General features: G+C 46.0%; 1 long non-coding RNA gene across 1 annotated transcript; it reads left to right on the plus strand.

The window, feature by feature from the left end:
- Nucleotides 1-1815: 1815 nt before the first annotated feature.
- On the plus strand, nucleotides 1816-13616 carry LOC133464746 (uncharacterized). Its single transcript, XR_009784497.1, has 3 exons — nucleotides 1816-1913; nucleotides 2001-2079; nucleotides 13523-13616. It is a non-coding gene; the product is annotated as an uncharacterized LOC133464746 (long non-coding RNA).
- The last annotated feature ends 2410 nt before the right edge of the window (nucleotides 13617-16026 follow it).

The raw sequence follows: 16026 nt of genomic DNA on the forward strand, positions 1-16026 counted from the left end.
AATACCGGGTTTCAGGTGGAACCTTTGTGGTTCAGCTGACTTTACCAGCCCCACATCTGTCTTATGTAGGGACCATACTTAATATACATTAAAGGGGACCTATTATGGCATTTATTGTATATTTTAAACAGGCCTTGAATGTCTTAAAAACAATCTGAAGCTTGTTTTTTCTACATAAAACAGAAATTCAGCCTGTGGGCCATGTTTCTAGTTTTACCGCTTCTAACCTCTTTTCTGTGCTTCATTCTAAGGGGAGGGGGGAGGCTATGATAATGAGGCTCTGTGCGGATTGGCTCCCTGAATGATGTGTAGCAGGGGAGGGAACAAAGCCTCTCTCCGGCCAGAGCAGCCGGCTGCGTACACAAAGCGTCTCCCATGCGAGAAGCTTCTGCGACAAAATAAATTCCATTGCTTTATTTTTTTTGTATTGGACTTTCCTAACTGGCCGCGAGTTTAACGGTTTCAGTGTGGACAGAGAGCGTCCGATGTCATGCAGCTCGACACGATAGTCGGACGCTCTCATTCAGTTACACAGTGGAAACGGATCTTAAAGCCTGATTTACGGTTCTGCATTAAATCGACGCGTACCCTACGCCGCAGGCTCTGCGTTGGTGTAACGCAGAACCATAAATCAGCCTTTAGTCACCTCGTCTTCACACAGGAAGATTTAATTGAATTCTAAACAGGTACACCACAGTTATTTACTCCAATTCCTCATCATTTCATATGTTACAAGATAAATGAATCATGTTAAGTGTAAAGAAATCACAACACTGAATGTTGACAAATGGCAACTTTATTGTTAAAAAAATAAAACACAAGTTGTATATAAATAACTTGTATGCACTATTGCTGACTCAAGGAAGGACCGTGCATCTTCTGAAGGTGTTGTTGAACAGCTTCAGGTGCATTGCTTGGAAGATCTGAAACCATGAACAGAAGAAAAATTTATTACGGTAACACTTACACTCGGTAACCTAACACTCCGTTGGGTAACACTGGAGCCACCGAGTGGCTCCTCACCGGTCCGGTCCATGAGCAGCTCCGGTGCTCCGGAGCTAAGCTAAATACTTAGCCCATGCAAAGATCATACTCGTAGACAAATATATATAACATACAATAAAATTAACGTCACTTACCACTGACTCGTGTGCAGTTGCTGGGTCCATTCTGTTGGAACTGATCCTTTTATGAGGGTAAATGTCGATGCTCAAACAGCCACCGCTGCTGAACAATGGCTGAAGCTCCAGCCGGCGGAGCTGGTTGTGGGCGTGGTTTCAGCAGCGGAGGCCGACCTATGGAAATCTGCTCCTATCCTTACGTAAGGACAGGAGCAGATTCTGAACGGCTCGTAGAAGTCACATGACACTGGAAGATTCAGCCGGGCGGGGGGTACAGACCTTGCAGAAATTCATGGGATTTCATCTTTCCTGTGTTGGCAGGGTGAGGGGAGACCACTTTATATATGTTAAAACAAGAAAAAACTTGTTTTTCATAATAGGTCCCCTTTAAATGCCATAATAGGTCTCCCTTAAGCCTGAATTACGGCTCCGCGCCAAACCGACGAAGAGCCCACGGCACGGGGACGCGCATCCCATGCCGCAAGCCCTGTGCCGGCGCAACGCAGAACCACAAAAATAATGCATAACCAAACTGTGCTGATCAATATAATGTGTGTATGTGCTCAGCTTACTCTGACTTCTCACTGAAAGGGGCATTCTGTACCAGGCACGAGATAAGAGGTGTCATCCCCCCACCTTGAAAAAGCAATAAAACCTAGTCTCACACACAGAGCGGTCAGAACACAGCGGAGCAGGCTGACTTGTCCTTCTGCAGAAGCCTATCAAATTCTGTCCCAGTCTTCTGTCCTTCTGTAACTTTTCCAGCTCGATCAACAGATCCGGGGTGATAAGGTTCGATCACAACAATTTGGGCTTTTTTTTCCAAAATGATCTGTTTATTTCTCTTGTTAAATTACTATAATTCTTTATAATCAACAGCCTCTTAAATATATGGACGACGCGGGGGCGTGGAGCGCCCGACGCGAAGCGGAGGACGGTCCCCCTCCACGAAACTATTGTAAATGATTACAATTATTAGTGCCACGGCCCCCGGCCAGAGGCACGACTCCTCCAAAGCTATGCAATAGCAAGGAGGAGTAGGCCTCTGGCCGGAGGCCAGAGGCACTATTGTTATTCTGCGGGTTTATTAGTGCCACGGCTGCGCCACGTGGCACTCCTCCTCCATTGAGTTGCGCAAGCTCAATGGAGGAGGAGTGCCTCGTGCGCAGCACGAGGCACTCATACTATTGCTCAGGCTTATTCCATATTCTTCCGTAAAAACTTTGGCGCGTAACTAGTCCCGCAGCTTTGAGAAAACGCGAAAAGTAAAAACGTAGAAACGTGCGCCTTAATCGGGAATCGAGTGGTATGACTTTTATTAGCGATTGGCGTGCACGTTTTTGCGCAACGTGCACAAACGTGCGCTTTTTGCCCCATCCGGAACGCATTGCGTGAACTTTGGGGCCTCACCACTCGCACACCGTTACTCGAAAAATTCTGAACCGATTTAGAAAGTTGTAGGCCCTGAATTTAACTACAGTCCTGTGGATTTTCAGAACGATGGCACAAATAGTTTTTGCACGAAGTGCAAAAACATTTCCAAATTTCCAAACTAATGGGGAGATTTTCCCATGTAAGTGAATGGGGCAGAATGTAACACTGGGGATGGGAGGAGCTTGGAAAAACTCCAAATTCACCTTTTTTCTGAGTCACGTATCTTTCTCATACTTGCACGTAGAAACGTCATTCAAACTTCAAAACGGAGGAAAACTTCTCTTCTCTCTCCAAACCCGAAACTGTTTTTTTCCTAAAATGTACACTTTTCAAGATATGAGCCCTCAAGCGAGGACTGGAAATCACTTTTTTTCAAATCTAGAGCACGGGAGTCAGTTTGCTAGAGTGTAGTTACACTGAAAAAAAAACATGATTTCTTATTTGTAACTCGAGGTCACGGCCAAACCGTAAAAGGTAGACAGATAATTTTTGGTCAGAATATAGACATAGGTTTTGTGATTCATAAAATGTGACTTTGACAGGCGTGGTGTGCACAAAATTTTAACGGGGGAGCCAACAGACACGCCAAATCCTGTCTTGCTCTTCATTGACTCCCATGTTAAATGAAGTTTTCTTAAAAAAAATCTCATTTTTGTTTTCGAATTGCCGTTACTAACACATTTTAAGGAATATCTGTATGAAAATAACATTTAGATAATCTGGTAGGTTCTCCGTTTCTCAAAATGTTTTCGTTTTTCTGCTAAGAGCTACGGTTTGAGCGCAAAGTGGAGTGATTTCAGGTTTGTCACAACCGAAAATCCAGCTGAGTCATTCCCGCTCCCTCTGTATCAGGTTCTTGTTGCCCCTAGCAACCAGAGCTCAGCTGTACTGATTAGACTGACCCAGAACTGGTCACATGACTCACTCAGTACAGACTTCATAGTATAACCTGGAAAATTGAGAAATCTGAACCCTGACCTTTTAACCTTAGATGAACACACACACACACACACACACACACACACACACACACACACACACACACACACACACACACACACACACACACACACACACACACACACACGATAGGTGTTATTATGGGATGGCAGGTGTTTTTATAGGATGTTAGTGTTATTATGGGATGGCAGGTGTTTTTATAGGATATTAGTGTTATTATGGGATGTCAGGTGTTTTTATAGGATGTTAGTGTTATTATGGGATGTCAGGTGTTTTTATAGGATGTTAGTGTTATTATGGGATGTCAGGTGTTTTTATAGGATGTTAGTGTTATTATGGGATGGCAGGTGTTTTTATAGGATGTTAGTGTTATTATGGGATGGCAGGTGTTTTTATAGGATGTTAGTGTTATTATGGGATGTCAGGTGTTTTTATAGGATGTTAGTGTTATTATGGGATGTCAGGTGTTTTTATAGGATGTTAGTGTTATTATGGGATGTCAGGTGTTTTTATAGGATGTTAGTGTTATTATGGGATGGCAGGTGTTTTTATAGGATGTTAGTGTTATTATGGGATGGCAGGTGTTTTTATAGGATGTTAGTGTTATTATGGGATGTCAGGTGTTTTTATAGGATGTTAGTGTTATTATGGGATGTTAATGTTATTATGGGATGGTAGGTGTTTATTATGGGATGGTAGTGTTATTGGTGTTAGCGGTCCCGTTAGCGGTTCTGTTAGCGGTCCTGTTAGCGATCCCGTTAGCGGTCCCGTTAGCGGTCCAGATAGCGATCCCGTTAGCGGTCCAGTTAGCGACCCCGTTAGCGGTCCCGTTAGCAATCCCGTTAGTGGTCCCGTTAGCGGTTGTTAGCGATCCCGTTAGCGATCCCGTTAGCGGCTCAGTTAGCGATCCCGTTAGCGGTTCGGTTAGCGGTCCCGTTAGCAGTTCAGTTAGCGATTCCGTTAGCGATCCCGTTAGCGGTCCCGTTAGCGATCCCGTTAGCGATCCCGTTAGCGGTCCAGTTAGCGACCCCGTTAGCGGTCCCGTTAGCAATACCATTAGCGGTCCCGTTAGCGGTTCCGCTAGCGGTTGTTAGCGATCCCGTTAGCGGTCCTGTTAGCGGTTCTGTTAGCGGTTCTGTTTGCGGTCCCGTTAGCGGTTCCGTTAGCGGTTGTTAGCGGTCCCGTTAGCGACCCCATTAGCGGCTCGGTTAGCGGTCCCATTAGCGATCCCGTTAGCGATCCTGTTAGCGATCCCGTTAGCGGTCCCGTTAGCGATCCCGTTAGTGATCCCATTAGCGGTCCCATTAGCGGTCTCGTTAGCAGTTCCGTTAGCGGTTGTTAGCGGCTCGGTTAGCGATTCCGTTAGCGGCTCGGTTAGCGATCCCGTTAGCGATCCTGTTAGCGGTCCCGTTAGCGGTCCCGTTAGCGGTTCCGTTAGCGATCCCATTAGCGGTCCCATTAGCGGTCCCGTTAACGGTCCCGTTAGCGGTTCTGTTAGCGGTCCCGTTAGCGGTTCTGTTAGCGGTTCCGTTAGCGGTTGTTAGCGGTCCCGTTAGCGACCCCATTAGCGGCTCGGTTAGCGGTCCCGTTAGCGATCCCGTTAGCGATCCCGTTAGCGGTCCCTTTAGCGGTCCCGTTAGCGGTTCCGTTAGCAATCCCATTAGCGGTCCCGTTAGCGGTCCCGTTAGCGGTCCCGTTAGCGGTTCCGTTAGCGGTTGTTAGCGGCTCGGTTAGCGATTCCGTTAGCGGCTCGGTTAGCGGTCCCGTTAGCGATCCCTTTAGCGATCCCGTTAGCGGTTCAGTTAGCTATCCCGTTAGCGGTCCCGTTAGCGGTCTTGTTAGCGGTTCTATTAGCCTATTACATATTTTCTGTAATAACTTTTGAATGGTTTGACATAGAGAGTCATGGGTGGTGTCAAATGACTAAGTATCGAGTCCTTGACCTTCATGGGTGCAAATAAGCCCCGCGATCATCCGGCAGTAGTCCGTGGCACTTCAAAATTTCCCGGGAATTTTGTCTAGTTAGTGCCACGGCTGCGCCACGTGGCACGCCTCCTCCATTGAGCTGCGCAAGCTCAATGGAGGAGGAGTGCCTCGTGCGCAGCACGAGGCACTCATACTATTGCTCAGGCTTATTAGTGCCACGGCTGCGCCACGTGGCACGCCTCCTCCATTGAGCTGCGCAAGCTCAATGGAGGAGGAGTGCCTCGTGCGCAGCACGAGGCACTCATACTATTGCTCAGGCTTATTTATTATTTATTATATATTCTTCCGTAAAAACTTTGTCCGGCTACTCCTCCTACAGCTTTGAGAAAACGCGAAAAGTAAAAACGTAGAAACGTGCGCCTTAATCGGGAATCGATGGGTATGACTTTTATTAGCGATTGGCGTGCACGTTTTTGCGCAACGTGCACAAACGTGCGCTTTTTGCCCCATCCGGAACGCATTGCGTGAACTTTGGGGCCTCACCACTCGCACACCGTTACTCGAAAAATTATGAACCGATTTAGAAAGTTGTAGGCCCTGAATTTAACTACAGTCCTGTGGATTTTCAGAACGATGGCACGAATAGTTTTTGCACGAAGTGCAAAAACATTTCCAAATTTCCAAACTAATGGGGAGCTCATTTTCCCTATGTATTCCTATGGCGCCATTCAAAGCGGATGGGAAAATGTCGAGAAAAAAGACAAAATTCACCTTTTTTCTGAGTCACGTATCTTTCTCATACTTGCACGTAGAAACGTCATTCAAACTTCAAAACGGAGGAAAACTTCTCTTCTCTCTCCAAACCCCGAACTGTTTTTTCCTAAGATGTACACTTTTCAAGATATGAGCCCTCAAGCGAGGACTGGAAATCACTTTTTTTCAAATCTAGAGCACGGGAGTCAGTTTGCTAGAGTGTAGTTACACTGAAAAAAAAACATGATTTCTTATTTGTAACTCGAGGTCACGGCCAAACCGTAAAAGGTAGACAGATAATTTTTGGTCAGAATATAGACATAGGTGTTGTGATTTATAAAATGTGACTTTGACAGGCGTGGTGTGCACAAAATTTTAACGGGGGAGCCAACAGACACGCCAGTTCCTGTCTCTCTCTTCATTGACTCCCATGTTAAATGAAGTTTTCTTAAAAAAAATCTCATTTTTGTTTTCGAATTGCCGTTACTAACACATTTTAAGGAATATCTGTATGAAAATAACATTTAGATAATCTGGTAGGTTCTCTGTTTCTCAAAATGTTTTCGTTTTTCTGCTAAGAGCTACGGTTTGAGCGCAAAGTGGAGTGATTTCAGGTTTGTCACAACCAAAAATCCAGCTGAGTCATTCCCGCTCCCTCTGTATCAGGTTCTTGTTGCCCCTAGCAACCAGAGCTCAGCTGTTGACTGATTAGACTGACCCAGAACTGGTCACATGACTCACTCAGTACAGACTTCATAGTATAACCTGGAAAATGGAGAAATCTGAACCCTGACCTTTTAACCTTAGATGAACACACACACACACACACACACACACACACACACACACACACACACACACACACACACACACACACACGATAGGTGTTATTATGGGATGTCAGGTGTTTTTATAGGATGTTAGTGTTATTATGGGATGTCAGGTGTTTTTATAGGATGTTAGTGTTATTATGGGATGTCAGGTGTTTTTATAGGATGTTAGTGTTATTATGGGATGGCAGGTGTTTTTATAGGATGTTAGTGTTATTATGGGATGGTAGGTGTTTATTATGGGATGGTAGTGTTATTGGTGTTAGCGGTCCCATTAGCGGTTCTGTTAGCGGTCCTGTTAGCGATCCCGTTAGCGGTCCCGTTAGCGGTCCAGTTAGCGATCCCGTTAGCGGTCCAGTTAGCGACCCCGTTAGCGGTCCCGTTAGCAATCCCGTTAGCGGTCCCGTTAGCGGTTGTTAGCGATCCCGTTAGCGGCTTGGTTAGCGATCCCGTTAGCGGCTCGGTTAGCGGTCCCGTTAGCGGTTCAGTTAGCGATTCTGTTAGCGATCCCGTTAGCGGTCCCGTTAGCGGTCCAGTTAGCGATCCCGTTAGCGGTCCAGTTAGCGACCCCGTTAGCGGTCCCGTTAGCGGTTCCGCTAGCGGTTGTTAGCGATCCCGTTAGCGGTCCCGTTAGCGGTTCAGTTAGCGATCCCGTTAGCGGTCCCGTTAGCGGTCCAGTTAGCGATCCCGTTAGCGGTCCAGTTAGCGACCCCGTTAGCGGTCCCGTTAGCGGTTCCGCTAGCGGTTGTTAGCGATCCCGTTAGCGGTCCCGTTAGCGGTTCTGTTAGCGGTTCTGTTAGCGGTCCTGTTAGCGGTTCCGTTAGCGGTTGTTAGCGGTCCCGTTAGCGATCCCATTAGCGGCTCGGTTAGCAATCCCGTTAGCGGCTCGGTTAGCGGTCCCGTTAGCGGTTCAGTTAGCGATTCCGTTAGCGGTTCCGCTAGCGGTTGTTAGCGATCCCGTTAGCGGTTCTGTTAGCGGTTCTGTTAGCGGTTCTGTTAGCGGTCCCGTTAGCGGTTCTGTTAGCGGTTGTTAGCGGTCCCGTTAGCGATCCCATTAGCGGCTCGGTTAGCGGTCCCGTTAGCGATCCCGTTAACGATCCCGTTAGCGATCCCGTTAGCGATCCCGTTAGCGGTCCCGTTAGCGGTCCCGTTAGCGGTCCCGTTAGCGGTTCCGTTAGCGGTCCCGTTAGCGGTTCCGTTAGCGGTTGTTAGCGGCTCGGTTAGCGATCCCGTTAGCGGTCCCGTTAGCGGTCCCGTTAGCGATCCCGTTAGCGATCCCGTTAGCGGTTCAGTTAGCGGTTCTATATTTTCTGTAATAACTTTTGAATGGTTTGACATAGAGAGTCGTGGGTGGTGTCATTGGAATCTGTATCGAGTCCTTGACCTTCATGGGTGCAAATAAGCCCCGCGATCATCCGGCAGTAGTCCGTGGCACTTCAAAATTTCCCGGGAATTTTGTCTAGTTCAACTTATTCCTCTTCCGGACAACTTTCGGTTCGCTACTCCTCCTAGAGCTTTGAGAAAACGCGAAAAGTAAAAACGTAGAAACATGCGCCTTAATCGGGAATCGTGTGCTATGACTTTTATAAGCAATTGGCGTGCACGTTTTTGCGCAACGTGCACAAACGTGCGCGCTAAAACCCATCCGGAATGCATTGGGAGAACTTTGGGGCCTCACCACTCGCACACGGTTACTCGAAAAATTCTGAACCAAATTACAAAGTTGTAGGCCCTGAATTTAACTACAGTCCTCTGGATTTTCAGAGCGATGGCACAAATAGTTTTTGCACGAAGTGCAAAAACATTTCCAAATTTCCCAAACTAATGGGGAGATCACGTCCCATGCATTCCTATGGCGCCATTCAAAGCGGATGGGAGAAAAAAGACGAAATTCACCTTTTTTCTGAGTCACGTATCTTTCTCATACTTGCACGTAGAAATGTCATTCAAACTTCAAAACGGAGGAAAACTTCTCTTCTCTCTCTGAACCTGGAACAGTTTTTTCCTAAAATGTACACTTTTCAAGATATGAGCACTCAAGCGAGGACTGGAAATCACTTTTTTTCAAATCTAGAGCACGGGAGTCAGTTCGCTAGAGTGTAGTTACTCTGAAAAAAAAACATGATTTCTTATTTGTAACTCGAGGTCACGGCCAAACCGTAAAAGCTAGAAAGATAATTTTTGGTCAGAATGTAGACATAGATGTTGAGTTTCAAATAATGTGACTTTGACAGGCGTTGTGTGCACAAAATTGGAACGGCAGGGCCAACAGACACGGGAATTCCTGTCTCTCTCTCCATTGAGTCCCATGTTAAATGAAGTTTTCTTAAAAAAAATCTCACTTTTGTTTTCGAATTGCCGTTACTAACACATTTTAAGTGATATCTGTATGAAAATAACATTTCCGGAATCTGCTGGGTTCTCCGTCGCTCACGATGTTTTCATTTTTCTGCTAAGAGCTACGGTTTGATGACAAAGTGGAGTGATTTGAGGTTTGTCACAACCGAAAACATAGCTGAATCATTACCTCTGTATATATACTAGTAAGCTTCTGAAGTTTCTAGAAGCTTCTCTGTTCTGATGACTCATCCCCCCCCCCCCCCCCCGCAGGCTTCTGGGTCATGTGACCCAGGACTGGTCACATGACTCAGTCAGTACAGACTTAATATAATATAACCTGGAAAATGGAGAAATCTGAACCCTGACCTTCATCATCCTCTACCTTCATCATCCTCTACCTTCATCATCCTCTACCTTCATCATCCTCCTCTACCTTCATCATCCTCCTCTACCTTCACCATCCTCTACCTTCATCATCCTCCTCTACCATCCATCATCCATCCATCCCTCCATCCATCCATCATCCCTCCATCCATCATCCCTCCATCATCCATCCATCCATCATCCATCCATCATCCATCCATCCATCCATCCATCCATCCCTCCATCCATCCATCATCCATCCATCATCCATCCATCCATCATCCATCCATCATCCATCCATCATCCATACATCCATCAATCATCCATCCATCATCCATCATCCATCCATCATCCATCCATCCATCCATCATCCATCCATCCATCATCCATCAATCATCCATCCATCATCCATCCATCATCCATCCATCATCCATCCATCATCCATCCATCCATCCATCCATCATCCATCCATCCATCATCCATCCATCCATCCATCCATCCCTCCATCCATCCATCATCCATCCATCATCCATCCATCATCCATACATCCATCAATCATCCATCCATCCATCCATCATCCATCCATCCATCATCCATCCATCATCCATCCATCCATCATCCATCCATCATTCATCATCCATCCATCATCCATCCATCCATCCATCATCCATCCATCCATCATCCATCCATCCATCATCCATCCATCCATCCATCATCCATCCATCATCCATCATCCATCATCCATCCATCCATCCATCCATCCATCCATCATCCATTCATCATCCATCCATCATCCATCCATCCCTCCATCCATCCATCATCCCTCCATCCATCATCCCTCCATCATCCATCATCCATCCATCATCCATCCATCCCTCCATCCATCCATCATCCATCCATCCATCCATCAATCATCCATCCATCCATCCATCATCCATCCATACATCCATCCATCATCCATCCATCCATCCATCATCCATCCATCCATCATCCATCCATCCATCATCCATCCATCATCCATCCATCCATCCATCATCCATCCATCCATCCATCATCCATCCATCATCCATCCATCATCCATCCATCCATCCATCATCCATCCATCCATCATCCATCCATCCATCATCCATCCATCATCCATCCATCCATCCATCATTCATCCATCCATCATCCATCCATCATCCATCCATCATCCATCCATCCCTCCATCCATCCATCATCCCTCCATCCATCATCCCTCCATCATCCATCCATCCATCATCCATCCATCATCCATCCATCCCTCCATCCATCCATCCATCATCCATCCATCATCCATCCATCCATCATCCATCCATCATCCATCCATCCATCCATCATCCATCCATCATCCATCCATCATCCATCCATCCATCATCCATCCATCATCCATCCATCATCCATCCATCCATCATCCATCCATCATCCATCCATCCATCCATCATCCATCCATCATCCATCCATCCATCATCCATCCATCCATCATCCATCCATCCATCATCCATCCATCCATCATCCATCCATCATCCATCATCCATCCATCCATCCATCCATCATCCATTCATCATCCATCCATCATCCATCCATCCCTCCATCCATCCATCATCCCTCCATCCATCATCCCTCCATCATCCATCCATCCCTCCATCCATCCATCATCCATCCATCCATCCATCCATCATCCATCCATCCATCCATCATCCATCCATCCATCATCCATCCATCCATCCATCATCCATCCATCATCCATCCATCCATCATCCATCCATCATCCATCCATCATCCATCCATCCATCATCCATCCATCCATCATCCATCCATCATCCATCCATCATCCATCCATCATCCATCCATCCATCCATCATCCATCCATCCATCCATCCATCATCCATCATCCATCCATCATCCATCCATCATCCATCCATCCCTCCATCCATCCATCATCCCTCCATCATCCATCCATCCATCATCCATCCATCCCTCCATCCATCCATCCATCATCCATCCATCATCCATCCATCCATCATCCATCCATCATCCATCCATCCATCCATCATCCATCCATCATCCATCCATCCATCATCCATCCATCATCCATCCATCCACCATCCATACATCCATCATCCATCCATCCATCCATCCATCCATCCATCATCCATCCATCATCCATCCATCCATCATCCCTCCATCATCCATCCATCCATCATCCATCCATCATCCATCCATCCATCCATCCATCCATCCACAGTATATACAGCATAATACAGTATACACTTCCGGGTCATGTGACCCAGAACTGGTCACATGACCCAGGGAATGCACATTAGCCCCGCCCCTTCTTCTGATTGGCTGATACGTTAAAGTCCAATATCTTTTGAATGGTTTGACATACAGAGACATGGGTGGTGTCAAATGACTAAGTATCGAGCCCCTGACCCTCATTGGTGCAAATTAGCCACGCCCCTTCTTCTGATTGGCTGATACGTTAAAGTCCAATATCTTTTGAATGGTTTGACATACAGAGACATGGGTGGTGTCAAATGACTAAGTATCGAGCCCCTGACCCTCATTGGTGCAAATTAGCCACGCCCCTTCTTCTGATTGGCTGATACGTTAAAGTCCAATATCTTTTGAATGGTTTGACATACAGAGACATGGGTGGTGTCAAATGACTAAGTATCGAGCCCCTGACCCTCATTGGTGCAAATTAGCCACGCCCTTTCTTCTGATTGGCTGATACGTTAAAGTCCAATATCTTTTGAATGGTTTGACATACAGAGACATGGGTGGTGTCAAATGACTAAGTATCGAGCCCCTGACCCTCATTGGTGCAAATTAGCCACGCCCCTTCTTCTGATTGGCTGATACGTTAAAGTCCAATATCTTTTGAATGGTTTGACATACAGAGACATGGGTGGTGTCAAATGACTAAGTATCGAGTCCCTGACCCTCATTGGTGCAAATTAGCCACGCCCCTTCTTCTGATTGGCTGATACGTTAAAGTCCAATATCTTTTGAATGGTTTGACATACAGAGACATGGGTGGTGTCAAATGACTAAGTATGGAGTCCCTGACCCTCATTGGTGCAAATTAGCCACGCCCCTTCTTCTGATTGGCTGATACGTTAAAGTCCAATATCTTTTGAATGGTTTGACATACAGAGACATGGGTGGTGTCAAATGACTAAGTATCGAGTCCCTGACCCTCATTGGTGCAAATTAGCCACGCCCCTTCTTCTGATTGGCTGATACGTTAAAGTCCAATATCTTTTGAATGGTTTGACATACAGAGACATGGGTGGTGTCAAATGACTAAGTATCGAGTCCCTGACCCTCATTGGTGCAAATTAGCCACGCCCCTTCTTCTGATTGGCTGATACGTTAAAGTCCAATATCTTTTGAATGGTTTGACATACAGAGACATGGGTGGTGTCAAATGACTAAGTATCGAGTCCCTGACCCTCATTGGTGCAAATTAGCCCCACCCCTTCTTCTGATTGGCTGATATGTTAAAGTCCAATATCTTTTGAATGGTTTGACATAGAGAGTCATGGGTGGTGTCATTGGACTCGGTATTGAGTCCTTCACCTTTATTGCTTGTAAAATGTACACAAATTTGCAGCAGCCCGCCGTGGCACTCTCAAAATTTCTGCAAGAAATTGTCTAGTTATTATTATAATCACTACAATAGTACAAAGTATTCCAGCGACCCTGATATGGGAGAGTTAAAAAGTGGGGAGATCAGCCTGAATTTCTCTCATCTCTCTGCCCTCACAGGAATGCACATCATGAAGGAGCCGGTGGCTGGCAAAGGGAGCGGGAGCCAAACCTTCTTCAGGCGTTCTAATTTAATTGTTGGGGGAGTTTGCCCAAGACGTTTGGAGTCTGCCTTTGTTTAAGACTCTAAAGCTGTTCTTTTCCTTCCTGCAAATAAACTGGGCAGCGGAAGATCAGATTCCGAGCCGTCCCCGCCCGGCAAGCGTAACATTCCACCGACCAGGCGGAGACAGGCTCCGATCCCCCACTAGTCGGTTTCAAGCAATGATTACAGACAGGAAAAGCTCTGTTAACTATTTGCACTCCATCGTCGTTATAATCAACAGCGAAACCAAAATGTTGCCACACCGGAGATTTGAAGCCGGTGCTTCTTCTAACCTTTTTTTTTTTTTTCTCAACTTCCTCCGCCATGAGCACGAGCGCTCATGGCAAGCAGAGCTCCGCTCTGTGTGAGGGGAAGCCGGCGGAGCTACGACTCGCGAGGAGCGCTGCTCCGCAGCAGCTGACAGGCACAAACACGAGGATTTTAAAGCATCAATGCGAAAACTAATGGCAAAAACCGAAAATCTGCGGCACACAAGGGCATATTGAACCTTGGAGGGCGAACCAAACTGTTCAGTTTTATACCAAATGAAAAGTTATTTTATTGTGGTTCGCCCCGTGTTTTTGTTGTTTACATGTCTCAAATCTTTGCTTCTGTGATAGCGGAGCAGATAAGTCACATAATCGTGCATTTGGTGATACAAGCATGAAAATTGGCATGAGCAGTCTCCATGGGTCACTTGACAAGAAAATTGGTCGGGCCACTTGAAATTTCAAGTTGGCGGCCATTTTTCAAGATGGCCGCCACCTTGGTCGATCAATTAAGTGATGTAATTGTTTGGTTGGTGATATAGGCATGAAAATTGGCATGAGCAGTCTCCATGGGTCACTTGACAAGAAAATTGTCCGGGCCACTTGAAATTTCAAGTTGGTGGCCATTTTTCAAGATGGCCGCCACCTTGGTTGATCAATTAAGTGATGTAATTGTTTGGTTGGTGATATAGACATGAAAATTGGCATGAGCAGTCTCCATGGGCCACTTGACAAGAAAATTGGTCGGGCCACTTGAAATTTCAAGTTGGCGGCCATTTTTCAAAATGGCCGCCACCTTGGTCGATCAATTAAGTGATGTACGGTAATTGTTTGGTTGGTGATATAGGCATGAAAATTGGCATGAGCAGTCTCCATGAGTCACTTATCAAGAAAATGCTACCAGCCACTTGATGGCAGCCATTTTTCAAGATGGCCACCACCTTAGTGGAGCAGTTAAGTGATGTAAAGTTGGTTATACAAGCATGAGAATTGGCATGAGCGGTCTCATTGTTCCCCTGACAAGAAACTGCTCACAGCCAATTGGGATTTCAAGATGGCGGACATTTTTTCAAGATGGCCGCCACCTTATTGGAGCATTTAGGCAAATACAAGCATGGAAACTGCCGTGAGCCGCCACTGGATCCTCAAAAGATCAATTTTCCCATATACATTTTTTTTTTCAGTAAAGAGGACTTAGAGTCATTATTTTTTAAGTTTTGGATGATGCCAAAACAATTTTATGGCATGAAAAAAACCTCTAACACTGAGGCATAAAAGTACATTTTGTTGATTTGGTGATTACGGGTAAATTAGAATAGAGATTAGACAATTGCAAAACTAAGTGCAAAGATGGTGCAGCAACCCATAGGCACTCGAGAGACCGTGAAACTGCATTTGCTGTTTACATTGGAATGGCGGTGTATGCTAAAACACGAAAGCGACAACTCATTGACCTACTTCATGAGAATGGGATATGCATCTCCTATGACAGGGTGTTGGAGGTTTCCGCACTGCTAGGAGAATCTGTGGTGAACCAGTATGTGGTAGATGGGGTTGTCTACCCACCGATTCTGAGAAAGGGACTCTTCACCACATCTGCTATGGACAACATTGACCATAATCCCACAGCAACAACGGCACATACATCCTTTCATGGTACAAGTATTTCCATGTTCCAACATCCAGGTCTTAACAATGAGGGTGAGATAAGGCCATCACTCCAACTTTCAGATGACAGACCAAGCAAAGTTCCTGAAATTCCTGAATCCTTCTCGAACATCCAACCAGCTTTCTTCAGAAAGAAAAACCCAGAGCCCCATCCTGTAGCCAACCTACCTTTACCAGACCTCACTGTATTCAACAGAAACTTGGCACCCGAGGTTGACTGGCTGGAGAAAGTTAGCCTAACCCAAGCAGTCGATGCTTCTGCCAATATAACATGGTCAGCCCACCATGCATCCCAACGGAGGAGCCTGGATTTTAAAGTCAGCATTACATCACTGCTTCCCCTCCTCTGAGACCAAGCCCACTCTGTTGCAACAGTAAAGCATGTCATGGAAAAAGTTAGTGATACAGTGGCATTCCTGAATCCAAGACAAACGCCTGTCATAACTGCTGACCAGCCACTCTATGCTCTTGAAAAACAGAAC

The sequence above is a fragment of the Cololabis saira genome, chromosome 18 (genome assembly GCF_033807715.1).
Source record: "Cololabis saira isolate AMF1-May2022 chromosome 18, fColSai1.1, whole genome shotgun sequence".
In the NCBI taxonomy this organism is placed as follows: domain Eukaryota; kingdom Metazoa; phylum Chordata; class Actinopteri; order Beloniformes; family Belonidae; genus Cololabis; species Cololabis saira.